At 39.4% G+C, this 14,180-nt stretch overlaps 1 protein-coding gene and 1 long non-coding RNA gene across 6 annotated transcripts in view; one reads left to right on the plus strand and one right to left on the minus strand.

The window, feature by feature from the left end:
* Window positions 1–14,180, plus strand: part of MECOM (MDS1 and EVI1 complex locus) — a 463,604-nt gene that overhangs the window by 79,173 nt on the left and 370,251 nt on the right. The window lies entirely within an intron of this gene.
* Window positions 8,231–14,180, minus strand: part of LOC146062690 (uncharacterized) — a 40,206-nt gene continuing 34,256 nt past the window's right edge. Inside the window, exon 3 of the long non-coding RNA XR_014471467.1 lies at window positions 8,231–8,589. This is a non-coding gene — a long non-coding RNA (uncharacterized LOC146062690). The remainder of the gene's footprint in view (window positions 8,590–14,180) is intronic.

A 14,180-nucleotide genomic window follows, 5' to 3' on the forward strand; every position in this document is an offset into this window, starting at 1 on the left:
CAAAAAAATGAAAAGGAGGTTGAAATAATGATTGCAACATAAAGTAGACATATGGTCTTTGTTAGTTATTAACTATTTTGAGTGGTATGATTATTTGTCTCACAAGCAGAAAATGTGACATTTTGCATATTGCTAAATTTTCCATTTTTTCACGATATTTTGGTATTTTTCACAAAAAAACACAGACTGTATCGCCCAAAATTTACCACTAACTTGAAGTACAATGTGTCACGAGAAAACAATCTCAAAATCACTGGGATAAGTAAAAGCAAAAAAAAGTTATCCCCACTTAAGTGAGACATGTCAGATTTGAAAAAAAGGGCTCTGTCATGAAGGCACAAACTGGCTCTGTCATGAAGGGGTTAATTACATTTTCTCTGTAACTTTATCTTCTGAAAATGATAGTTTGGAGGATTCAAATGGCAAATACTGTACCTACAGTTTTTGCCAAAATATGAATCTTGCTAAATAACCTAATAGGGTTTGGCCAAATCCCAAATATAACCCATATATGCCCAAAGCATGTCCACTTTTTTTTTTTTTAAAGGGGAAAAACTCATATCGACATTTTTCATGTGGACCTATTACTTGTGTTGATCGTTTGACCATGTCGACTGAATGAATGTCAACCCTTTTCATGTTTTGACCTTTTGACTGTGGACCTAATGTATCGCCCGCATCATTTGTGCAGTAATAGAATGATCCCAGGTGGACCACATCTGAATTACATGATGCCAATTGCGGTTTTTGAAAAAGCTTCAGCCACATGGTGGCAGCACATTGATAACACAGTAGATAAAACAACGAAATCACTGTACCAAGCTAAAAATGATGCAAAGCACTAACATACACAGAAAAACACATAAACAAAAAAATAGTTAAAGCAGAACAAAGAATATCACAGGCTATATTTCTGCAGTTGCAGCTATCCTTATATATCATCCATAGAAATGTCAGAGTGATTTATTTATTGGGGTTTTCTGCTCCTTGCAACAAAAACTACAGTTCGTTAGTTTTAATTTTTTTTTTTTTTTTTTTTATAAATTACAGCTTATTAGACCCATTTATATAACATGAGGATAACATTTAACGGTCAGTGATTTAACCCTTTGAGTGCCAAGTGAATTTGTCAAAATTGGTGTGAAAATTGGCAAGCAAACATTTGTATTCATCATAATGACCTGTAATGTTTACCTTATATATAGGAAATATAATCTTTTTTTTTTACGCCACATTTTTTTATTTGAATGTATATAACAAATGTGAGCGACCCTGGCATTTTTAGATGATATTTTGCATATCTCTCACAGAGCTGTTGGCACTCACATTTTGCATCTCTCACAGAGATGTTGGCGCTCAAAGGGTTAAGATCATCTGCAGATAGGCGTCCTATATATGATTTACATCAGAAATCCTTTCATTTAATATAGCAGATGATGCACCTTTAGGTGCAATACACATATAGAACATGTGCTGAATCAACCGTGCTTCTTGGTGCCACCTTCACAATCTCCCTCACATGCTTTTAAAAAAGTAACCAATTATGATTAAATTGCATTTGGAATTTATTGCATAGGTATTATGTTTATTATTATGTATATTGTGCTGAGTTAGAAGCAAATAAATATCACAGCAAAAAGTGGCAAACGAATCCAAAATTGCAGGCTCCGATGTTATTATCAATACTTGTTAAATTTCCCAAAATATATAATAATGTTATGTGGATTTTTTTTAACAAAAAACATTTAAGCACTCATATGCCCATATATGGAACTAGTTACACCCTATGAGTGGAGTATGACACACCCCCTCAGAGGCACATAGTGGAATTCTACAACATCTTTTGGAGGAAAATTAGACTAAGTCCCATACACAACACTAGAAGATAAAGTGAAAGATATCTTTCAGAAAGCCTTATTTGAAATATATATATATATTTCACTTTATCTTCTAGTGTGTACACCGTCACTCAAATCTGAGTCAGCATTGGCAAGTGTGCATGCATTTGCGACACCGATATTGGCATGGGGGGGGGGTTTCACCTAGTGTGTATGGGGCTTAAGTTTCACTGTATGAGGGACTGATGACTGATGGAGTTATGTAAATAAATAATAATAATCATGATAAGTAAGGGTTGACTTGGTTTATGATTCCATAAATGTAGCATGAAGATCCACCTGGGCAAACTGGTCCTGCCATAAGTCGTCTCCAATTGCTTCACCTAACACAGGCTCTGTGATGACTATTTGAACCCTTTTTCCTTTTTTGGGGGCTCACTGTATATTTGTCTTTCTCAGTGCATAAAATGCTACATCACAGTAACTAGATTTATAATGTTATACATTTTTTGAGCTTTTGGTCCTTGTGTTTCAAAATTAAATAACTACAGTTAACATTATTAAGTCTAGAGCTGAATTTGATCAAGTATAAGGAAAGTGTTTATGACAACCTTCGTAAATGTTTAAATACTTTAGTTGGATTTGTAAGAAGTGAATTGTATTAAGGAAAATTGACATTGGACATATAGGTTCCATAGGGACATTAGTAAATTTTATAGCATGCATTTATTAAAGCTGAAATGGGTTCACAAAAGATTTTCTATTTAATGGATAGGGAGTGCCTGTACGCAGCTAAATAGGTTTAACACAACGGGTAAGCAGGATTTAGCACTTCTTGCAAGTTTTAGCACTTCTATACTTTTCTTTCTATTTTCCTATAGGCAAATATATTGCAATGATTTTAACTTATAAACTAGAACTAAACACTTACATTTTATTGCATACTATATAGTCTTACAAAAAAACAACTCAGAATATAACAAGAATATTAATGATTATCCCTACTTTTATACATTGCGCACATAAGAGCGCATTAAACCAGAGACTTTCTAAGATGCAACTTTCATAGAAAATTACGATTAATGCTACTTGATTAGACATAATTCTTATCAAAAGCATAATAACAAAAAGCTGCCTCTAGTCACCCAGATCCATGCCCAGGTCTTAGAACCTTTGGCTGCAGTTTTCTGGTCCATTAATGATGTCCACAGAGTGCAAGTGGGTGACAACAAGCCTTCTGCCTTGCCTGCACAGTATATTTTTACTTGCGATACTGACCTTGCGGTTCAGTGCATCGCTATGGCAAGCTGTGCGATTTTGGATAACTTTACAAAATATTTTGACTATATATTTTTAAATTCGTACTTGACATTGTGTGAAGGTGCATACACATGGTGCGATTTTGGGTTATAATTTTGACTAGTCAAAATCGCAAGAAAAGTTAGGCAAAATCACACACAGTGTTTGTACTGCGATACTGATGCGTGATACCGACTTTGCTATACCCAAAGTCGGCATCGCAAGTAAAATTTTCGACTATATTGCATACAGTGTATTTGGCACATAGTCAAAATTGCAGGCTAATATAGTCAAAATCGCAAGTACACATAGCCAACATCGGCTCCATGCACTTCAAGGGAAAATCTTATAGTCAAAATTAGCCATAGCCAGAATCTCACCGTGTGTATGCCCCTTTAGTTTCCTCTCCTTACAAAAAATTGAAAGTGGTGGTTAGATCCTTACTGTAACAAGACTCACGTGGTAGAGGCCGGGAGGGAGGGTGAGGTAGGTGGTAAGGGAATCAGAGGAACAATCCCTGATAGTGCTAACACATAAGATATAAGCAGTGGCGTAAGTTCATCCCAGTTGCCCGGAGGCAAGATAAATATTGGTGCCCCCCCCCCAACACAGACACAGACTCCCCTTGGGAGCAGGAGCCCGGCAGCAGATGACTCCATTGCCTCCCAGAGTTCTGCCTCCGGCACTCTAGAAATATGTTGCATAAGCAACAAATGAATTATTTTGCTAATGACACTGCAATATTTCGGCCAGATTGATGAGGTCCTCTCTCGAACATTGTTTTTCTACTTCTAAAGTACATTGAGCGGCACTAATTACATTGGCTGTCTAAAACATCTTCCACATTGGTGGCATAGCCATCTTGTCTGCACCTCTGTGCAAATGATATTGCTTTCTTATGATGACCTTGGTGAACCCTCTGAATCAACTTTCACAATTGACCTGTTAGCTGCGGACACCAGTAGATTGCGGTGTACATCCAGTCAATAGGAATTAGGCAGATTCTTACTGTCTAGTTGTGCTAAAGCCACGGCTAGCTGACGTCCCAGCCATAGGGCGAGATGTACTGAAGCTTGAAAAGTGATAAAATGGAGAGTGATAAATCCCAATCCAATTTGCTCCTACCTGTCTTTTTTCAAACACAGCTGGTTACATGGCAGTTAGGAGCATATTGTCTGGTGGTTTATCACTCTCTATCACTTTTTCAAGCTTATTACATCTGGCCCTATAATGTGTATGTTGGCTGTCGTATGACCTTCCTATTGTCTTGTCCACAGACTCCCAATCTGTGATTAAATCTACAGTAAAACTTTTCTCAATAATACTATTCCTGCCATTGGAATCCACCATCCAGTGAGAGGTATATTTGGATTGGGAACTATCTACAGTGTTATATTCCCTTATTTGATAGCCAGGCAGTACAAAGTCAATATGTTTCACCAGATCAGGCATGTCAAGATTATTTACTGATACTCTCCATAAATACCTCTCTAAAATGTTCCTCAGTTCGTGGATGGTGATTCTGGGGTTGATGAGTTGCTGATTCTTTTCCCCAGATCTATCAGACCCCCCCCAACAAAAGGTTAAGTGATGTCATCACCTCAGCGCTGGAACCGGCATCTGAGCAACAGCAGAGAGAGATGAGGAGCGGGGCGTGCTGCTAGCGTGACATCCAGCGCAGCAGACGCCCGGCACAGTAGCCAGCCACAGCGCAGCCAGGGTCCTGCATGGCTGACTGCTCGTGCGGCACTGTGGGTGATGTCAGCACACAGCGTTGGAGCCGGCATCTGAGCAGCAGCAGATAGAGAGATGAGAGGTGCTGCTAGCGTAACATTCAGCGGTGAGCTGAGTTGTCGGATTGGGGCACTGGGCTGCCGGCACACGCAGTCCGTTTCCTAAGCCACCCATCAGCCGGGAGGCAATGGAGTCAGTGCCCCCTTCTGGCCAGGAGCCCGGCGGCAAATGACTCCATTGCCTCCCGTAGTTCCGCCACTGGATATAAGATAGAACGCTTATGATTAAAAATTAAGAAAGTGTAAATATTTTATGACATCAAAATAATAAATCAGTTACATTTAATGAAATCATAATAATAAATCACTAAAAATAACACATCAATATTGTAAAAAAAAGTCACTTATTTGTGGTTAGCAAATTCCACTAAATATGACCCATTTCATGTGCACGAGATAGGCAGAGATAGTTATCCAAATAGTTTCTTTTAATGAAAATCAAATATATAAAAGTCCAATCATCTGTATATTGCCTGAACAGCATTTGATATTGGGCCCGATTCAGCTTGACTTGTAAAGAGCTGAATTCACAGCGGGCTTCGATGTTGCGGGTCTGCGCATACGTATTCTGCTGGCTATACCTGTGGGAGTCAGAAGTCCTCTAGAGTGGCTCAGTATTACTGTATCTATCATCTGAAAAAAAAAGGTTTCCATCTTTACATCAGTGATTTCACTAATCTTAAAAGGTTTGGCCAGATAAGCCATCCAGAAACACTTTTTATGGTTCTCTTATTTTAATTATTGAACACCATACAAGGGTCTTTTGTGAAAGAATAAAAAACTTTTGGTTTTACAATATGGACCGCACAGGACCACTTTTATGATAATAGGAAATCCTATATCATCCATAAGATTGTACTGTTGTTCCCCTGATGAAGTATTTTTAAAGACTAAACGCATTGGGACATCTGTCATATTCCTGTTTTGTGACTACTCATCGAAGGATCAAATAAAAACAACCATTTGGAGAAAATCTTTGCCATTTTATTGAAATTGGATGATTTCATAAGGACTGTATATCTACATATTGGTGCCTCACCACTATTGGGGAAAATATTGTGGCTCTTTGTTCCCTTAACCTTCAGGGAACTTTTGTGGTTGGGCGGCCTATACGTACAGTTGGATAAAATAATTCTGTATATAGCGTGTAGAGGAATATTGGGGTTTGATATATCTATATATATAGATATATATAGATATATATCTATATATATCTATATATATATATACGGATTCGGTATGAAATCCCAACGGTCAAAATCCCGATGGTCAAAATACCGACAGATATTGACAGATGGTCAAAATCCCGACATGGTCAAAATACCAACATTTTAAATCCTGACAATGTCAAAATACCGACAAGGTCAAAATACCGACATTTTAAATCCCGACAAGGTCAAAATACCGACATATAGAATGTAGACAGGTGAAAAAAGTCAACATGACTTTCGGTCGACAGGTCGCAAGGTCGACATGGGTTTTTCCCCACAGTTTTTTACCTGAATGTCGACACAGTCGACATGGACACAGTTGGAAGTCAACCGCAGCCCCTCGCATCACTCGCTTCGCTCACAATGCTTCGGGCACGGTGCCTCTCTGTGCTCGGCACATTATTTTATTCTCCCACCATGCCCTAGTGGATGGTAGGGCATGAAATACCGCCTGTCGGCACATGTCAGGTCAAAAAACAGTGAAAAAACCTGTCGACCGAAAGTCATGTTGACTTTTTGACCTGTCTACATTCTATATGTCGGTATTTTGACCTTGTCAGGATTTTACATGTCGGTATTTTTACCTTGTCTGTATTTTGACCATGTCGGGATTTTAAATGTCGGTATTTTGACCTTGTCAGGATTTTGACCATCGGTCAATGGTTGTCGGTATTTTGACCGTCGGGATTTTGACCAACAAATGCACACCTCCGAAGTACACGCCCATTTACTTTAGAGGTGTCTGCGTGTTTTTTTCTGGTGCATATGTAGGTGCATATGTTCCAGGGCCCTCTACCTTCTGTTTCTTCCCTTGTGATAGTTCACCAGAGCTCTGCTCCCTTGTATCCTTCTCCCCTCCATTGACTCAGGCTTTGCTTACCCTTATGTTGGGTACAGGAAAACAGAGTACAGAACGAGTCCCTTCTGTACCCACCTCTGTATACTGCTGAGCACTTTATCCACATCTCTGTCACAATTTTCTAGGTCATTCGAGAACCTTCCTTTACTTCAATAGTTTTCCTTAACTTACAAAATGTACAGGATCACAGGGTGCTGAATGATTTCCCTTCCATGAGTCACCACAGTATGCTCCTGTTAGCTTCTGCTTGCAGCACAATATTCTATTTGTAAATAAAATGCAGAATTGTATGTTGTAAACATTTCCACATAAATGATATGCCACTCATTCTTTATATTGCTTCTGCTAAGAGTAGCTCTAGTTTTAAGCACTGGGAGACCTTATATTGGGTCATACAGTCATTAAATTGAGAGATAATGCGAGGTACACACCAGAACAATCCTGATAGTTAGCAGATCGCGAGCAGATCGTGCAATGGTCGCATGATCTGTTGGAGCAAATGATCTGCACACTATGTGCATATGATCCGATCAATCTGGATCTGGATCCAGTTGAATGGATCTTTTACAGATCCTACCTGCAGCAGGTAGGATCTGTAAAACTACCAAACGACCAGCAGGGAAGCGCATCGGATTGGAATCAGATCTAACATGCCAAAACATGCCCAATTTACCTACAATCAACATACAATCGGTTGGAATTGGATTGAAATTGGGGGAAATCAGGCCAAATCGTTCTGCTGTGTACCCTACATAACAATCTAGTTGGTAACTCCTACGTGAACCAGTACTCCCTGACAGCTATTAATCCTATATATGCTTCTCAGTCAGTGATACACAACATGGTTCAAATCATATTATAAGATGAAGCAGGCGTTTCATAGGAGGAGGTTACCTGGAATAGAAATCCACAAAGCACATATCAACACATCCCAGCACACTGCTGTATGTCAATAACAAGAACCCTAGCATTATACCGTTATTGTAAATTAAGGCAAAAATAAACACATTTGCATAACACAGGGTTGCCGACTTTTTTAACCTCCTCTCCAGTGATAAAGGTGATCCCCAAAAGATTAGGTTTGTTGGTGTAGTACATCAATATATGATTATTATAAGCAACATGTTTCTCGAGACAGAAAAGTGGAAACACATGGCATTCTACAGTTGGCTTTATGAAAATTTACTAAAAAAGTAATATGTGCTAAGAATCATTTAATAAATATATTGACATGAGAAATTCTACTAAGCATTCACAATACATTTTATACAGCGTACAAATCCCTTGCACTTTTAAAATATGTAATAAATCCTTAATATACAATGTTTGACTTGTAAAGGTTGGGTCAAACAGGCAGTATTTAGAAACAAATTGTTAGTTGCCAGGGAGGATGAAGAACATGGCACAGTCCACATGGGCGGTCAGGCCTTTGATCACTTTTGTCCTGGCATATTTGGTGCATAAAAAGTCTCAGATTTGTTTTTCATTCTAACCTGAGTAATTCAAAGTGAGAACGAGCACATTCTTGGCGGAGAAATGTCCTGTTCTGCCCTCCTGGATAGGTGAATGATTTTGAAAAGTTCTCTGTTCTGCCAAGAAAAATACTATTATAATTTTGGATCTGACTGTGCAAATTTAAATGCTGAATTCAGAATGATTATTTTCAGAAAATGGTTTCTAAAATTCGTTGCTTGTTTTTACAGAACTTGTACAATTATTTTTCCAAAATTTCAGTTTGTGACGTAAACTTGTTTCCCAATTGTTGTTCCTAAATAAACACATGGTTAATGATTATAGACCTCTCATTTAACTAAACAGATCTAAAATATGCAGCAAAATGTAATTATTATAAGCTCTGATCCCGTTGCTTACGGAACTGCGGCCCCAAGGGATTCATCGTTTTTTTTAAAATCTATCTGCATTTTTAATTAATTGTATCCTATGATGTTATACACGAGGTGCAGAGATGTGTTAAAGTCAAAGCGATAGAACGTTTTAATAGATACAAAACATGGTAGTCGATAGAACCGTAAGTGGAAAATACTTGATCTGAGAGCTGTACCCTACTCAGCTGCCCCAGTGTTCTTGTTATGTTTCTGTAAATACAGTAGAGAAAACATTCAGTATCACTATGAGGAGCAGTGATAAAAAAAACTTACATTTGGCGGGGTCCTAATAAATATGTCCCCCTGCTGCATCAAGCAAGCATGCATTCAGTATACTTTACACTGACACTTATAATGACCAGTGAATGAGGCCGTTGCATTTTCCTATTGTATAGTACAATGCTGTGCAATGTGCTGCAGAAGCTGGATGTACAACCACCCTTTGTGCCTAAAGGGGCCTACACATGTAGCGATGTCAGGCCATTTTCTGAGCGATGTTACTACATTGCTCAGAAAATGCCCATACATCCCTCCGTGTGTAGGTGCATATCAATAGCGATGCGTGGCCCCACTATCTACCCAGCAATAAATCAAGTTAATCACTGTGGTCAGGACCAGTGTTCTCAGCGGAGAACACTGGCCCTGACAGATCGCTCAGCACACATTGCTGGCACATCACTGTGTACTAAGCGACCTTGCTGAGCGTTCTGAGCAATGTAGCATTTCTCAGCAAAATCGCTGCATGTGTAGGGCCCATAATGCTCACCAATGCTTGATACATTGTCTTTCCTGTTTCTTTTCATCATACCATGATTAAACCTATATTAGCCTCCACTGGGGCTATGTAGCATCTGCCACTGGTGTAGAGTATTTTTCTGTGTTTTTAGCCTCAATATTGAGGTAAGGTTGATTTTAATGTTCTTTGGTGACAATACTTACAGTAAATCTGGGTTGGTACAAACTGTACACAAATCAAACTGAATGCTGGTACTTTAACTCCACAGACTGTGCAGTGCAGTGTCTACACAGAACCAAATATCATTTTGAATGACTCAACTGCTTTTAAATTTTGCATAACATTTGCAGGTAAATATTAGCAAAATCATGGCACAAATGTATTGTGTACAGGTATAGGTCCGACATAGGGGCCGATCCTATTAACCCCAAAGGGTGCGAATTCCCGTTCGATTGCCGTTTTAACGCTGAAAAAATCGGCACCAGAATTAACCCAAACTCGCACCCTTCGCAGGGCTAAATTAGCTGAAAATTGATTACACCTCTAGCGAGATGCCAGAAGTTTTCAGAGAACTCGGCCCACCGTAAAGTGTGCCCGGTGTCGTGACAATTCGCAAACACTGGGCGCATCCGCACCCTTCGGGTGTAATAGGATCGACCCCATAGTGCATTTAAAAAGGTCATCAAAATGATCTTTAGGGACATTCAGATAGCATAGGACTGACTGATAGTGTGTGCACAGTGCACTGGATTGTTTCAGCTTTCAGAAAAAATGGGTTGTTTCTGAAATCTGTTAAGTGTGTACCTACGGTAATTAGGTCTGCTGGGAATCAGCAAATATCTCCCCATGATTATCATTTTACCTGATATATGCTTGTTTGGAAAAGCTCCAGAAACTAGTGTATACTGTATATGCATTGCAGCTTGTGCAGAACCTCACGCAGAACCACAACGGCAGACAACATTATAGGACCTGACCTTTAGTTTCCACTTTGTTTATATCAGTGTATTACTACTAATAATATAATAATAAGTAAAGAGCATGTGTGTCCGTAAGCCTAGAAGACAATGTAGAGTCCTCCGGTGTGATGAAGCAGCGCGCGCACTAAATCCCAGTAATAAATGTCTCTCCTTGATCCCAGTATAAATCTCAATGTAGAAATATATGAGCAGTCACCACTGAAAAACACATGCCAATATACAGTAGTAAGTTCAGACCTCCTGCGTGGATGGGCCTAGCTCTAGCTATTGGCAACTGAAGGACTACTGTTTTCTGTTCTGCACTCTATCAGGAACCTTTCTATGTGTTCCGCGCACTATAAAACTGATTATTGTGTCATTTATAATCTGGGAGATTAAGGTTTATGCATTAAGAAGATTCAATTTTCAAAGTTTTATTTTTCACCTTTTGATGCCCCCAAACTCAGGGGCAGATTTATTGAGCCTTGCGAAGTGATAAAGTGGCCAGTGACAACGCACAAGGAAATGAGCTCCTATTGATCAAGTTACAGGCTGTGTTTGAAAAGTGACAGTTAGAAGCTGATTGGTTGGTTCATTATTAGCGGCCACATTATCACTTCGCCAAGCTTAATAAATCTGCCTGCCAGTCTTTAAGACAGGCATTATAACCCCATTCTGATGCCCAAAAATATTAATTCAGCTCATATTGATAATGTTTTTAGACTGCACGGTAGGGCCTTATTATGCAAATAATCATCATTTTGATACACAATAACAATGATTCTGAGCTGGCCATACACTGAATGCTAATCATTCAGATCTGGCCAAAGGATGATAGTCCAGAATGTCTATCCACATGAGTGATAATCAAATATTGCAGAAAGGCTGTCGGGGTCTTTGATTTCTCAAACATGTTTGATTGTCCCAACTGTTGTTCTGCTGTTTCCATGCTGGAAGGGTCATTATGCCCCTACACCACTCACTGCATGAAGACATGGGAAAAATTGTTACATCAGTCGTTAGCATCGGGTCAGAACGTGTGCTTAATCTTGCAGCGTATGGACAGTTTTTGTATCAATCTGTACAGATACATTTGCAATGGAGGTTTTAAAAGTAGCACTTACAAGATGGGTCTGAATATCAGTACTCAATAAGAGGTTCATTATTCCAAGCTTTCCAAGAGTACTATGCAGACTAGGCATTAAGAGATTGGGATGTTCAACTTCTTGGAATGTTTTTAGTATGTTCTCAAATTCAGCCATTTTTTATGATCATCCGGTATCTAGAAACGCTTTGTCTAACATGGAAGATATGTCCACACACGCTCCCATACTGCTGTCACCACTACCCCACAAATCAGGAGTAATGATGATTAAGCTCTAAAAGGCATGCATGACCATCTAGGTCCTTCGGCGCTAAAAAGTCCAGAAAGACTTTTGAATACTGTAGTGCACAGGTTCTTAAAGTCGGTCCTCAGGACCCCCCACAGTGCATGTTTTGCAGGTCTCCTCACAGAATAAAGTGAAATAATTAGCTCCACCTGTAAACCTTTTAAAATGTGTCAGTCAGTAATGAGCGCACCTGTCAGGTGACTTGGAAAATGTGAACATCCTGAGGACCAAGTTTGAGAACCACTGCTGTAGTGTGAGCACAGCACAGTGTTTATTTATAATGGACATAATGATAGCCTGTTTCTGTGTTAGAAATGCAAGCAATTGTTGGATAACATTTGAATCCTCAGAAATGAATACTACAATAGTGGATTTGCTTCATCCATATTTTCTATGCAAAACTTAAAATAATTATTGTACTCCAATCTCTTACGAACTCCACTTGTGTGGGAGACCTGCAGGACGGGACAGTCTGATACCTGATAGTAGTCAATCATATGGAGTAGAGGTTTCCTTAGGATATTGGATCCAAATACAAAAAGGTAGTAGCGCTAGACAGTGAAAAATGTTAAAAACACAAATTTTAATTATCACATCTTAACATAATGCACATACAGTAATGGACCTTTCCTCTGATAAAGTTGTACCTGGCTACAGCGAAACGTGTCAGACTCAAGCACATTGGCTACGCACCTGCTACCTACCTCATCATTCGGTTCCAGACCAACCGCCACCGGAGTTTGCCACCAAAGCCGATAATTTATGGGACTCTAAAAATTCCCATCTCCATTTGAAGGACTCTGCTGTTATGCAATCCTACATGGATTAATTCCTCATTTGGACATCCATTGCGGTAACTATATACCAACTCTTTAAACGAAAGAGACATTGTTGCTTTTTCTGTAAACAAAAATTTATGGCAGTATACTGGGAATAGACCCATCACTTTAGGTAGCAAAGCAATAGAGGTGCCTGTGCAACATAATTTTAATTGTATGTGCATTATGCTATGATGTCATTATAACATTTTGTGTTTTTAAAAATTTTCACTGTCTAGCGCTGCTACCTTTTTATATTTCTGTTTTTTTTTTGCTTAAGGGACTCTCAATCCCCTATTAGTAGCAGTTTCAAATCACATTCTACCACAGCGCCCAATTGTGTTGTTTTTACAACCATTTTTGTATGGATATTGGATCCAAAACATAATTTTTGGGTTTGGGAGGAATCATCATGTGAAGTGTAAAGCCCAGACATCTTGCTACAACTTGGAAGCTTGATAATGTCTAGAGTTACAGACTACACCTCTGAAGAAAATCAATTTAGCTGTATGTATTTGGACAATGTGAAATTAGACAGACACATGCTTTATTTCTGTCTTATTAGTGTTACTCAGTAAAGGTTCATTAGTAATAGTCTTGTTATTGATTGGTCTGTATACTTTCACGCTGTTTTCCCATTGGCCAGCACCGTATTCTCCCTATCTGCGCAATTTTTAACAACAAAGTTTCAAGCAAAATACTGCTTGCCCGGTCCTAATTACAGCAGTCTCCCTACCAAATATTGTGACATTCTGGGGGTCATTCTGATTGACTCGGTAAGCTGCAAAGCTCGCAGCCTACGGAGTCCCTGTGACTCTGCCACTCCGCGAATCCCCTCCCCCAAAGCCTATCCTCCGCGCAAACATGCAAGGATGGCACATCCTCTAGTATGTGCCCACAGCAGAAGAAATTATTTGATGATGGCCAACCATCAAATGATTTCCCCTCCCCGTCCCCAGCAAACATCGGCCCGCCCATGTACCCATGGGAACTCCCAAACCCTGACCGTCGGGGCAGGGTCCAAATTCGGTTCACAGGGTGTGAACCAGAATCATACCCTCTATTTTTTAGACCAAATATATTAGCAGTTTTCTCTTATTACTCCACATTAAGCCTACCATAGCTTTGTTTACCCAATGAGGTGCACTTCACCGTTCTGTTCTTATACAGACTCAGAGATGTCCTACATCAGCACTACCTGCGCAATCTTTACTTTTGATAAAATTGTCTGGTGGTCATAGTAATGTAGCCACTTAGGGTGTGTGTGTGTGTGTGTTACATACCAGTGGTGCATTGTAATGCAGATTGGTTTTGTTATGGCAGTTCCTGATGCTGCCAGGAAATATCTACATAATATTCAGACCTGATTGGACGGTTGCGAATATACAGG

This window comes from Crinia signifera, chromosome 3, assembly GCF_055691185.1.
Source record: "Crinia signifera chromosome 3, ASM5569118v1, whole genome shotgun sequence".
In the NCBI taxonomy this organism is placed as follows: Eukaryota; Metazoa; Chordata; class Amphibia; order Anura; family Myobatrachidae; genus Crinia; species Crinia signifera.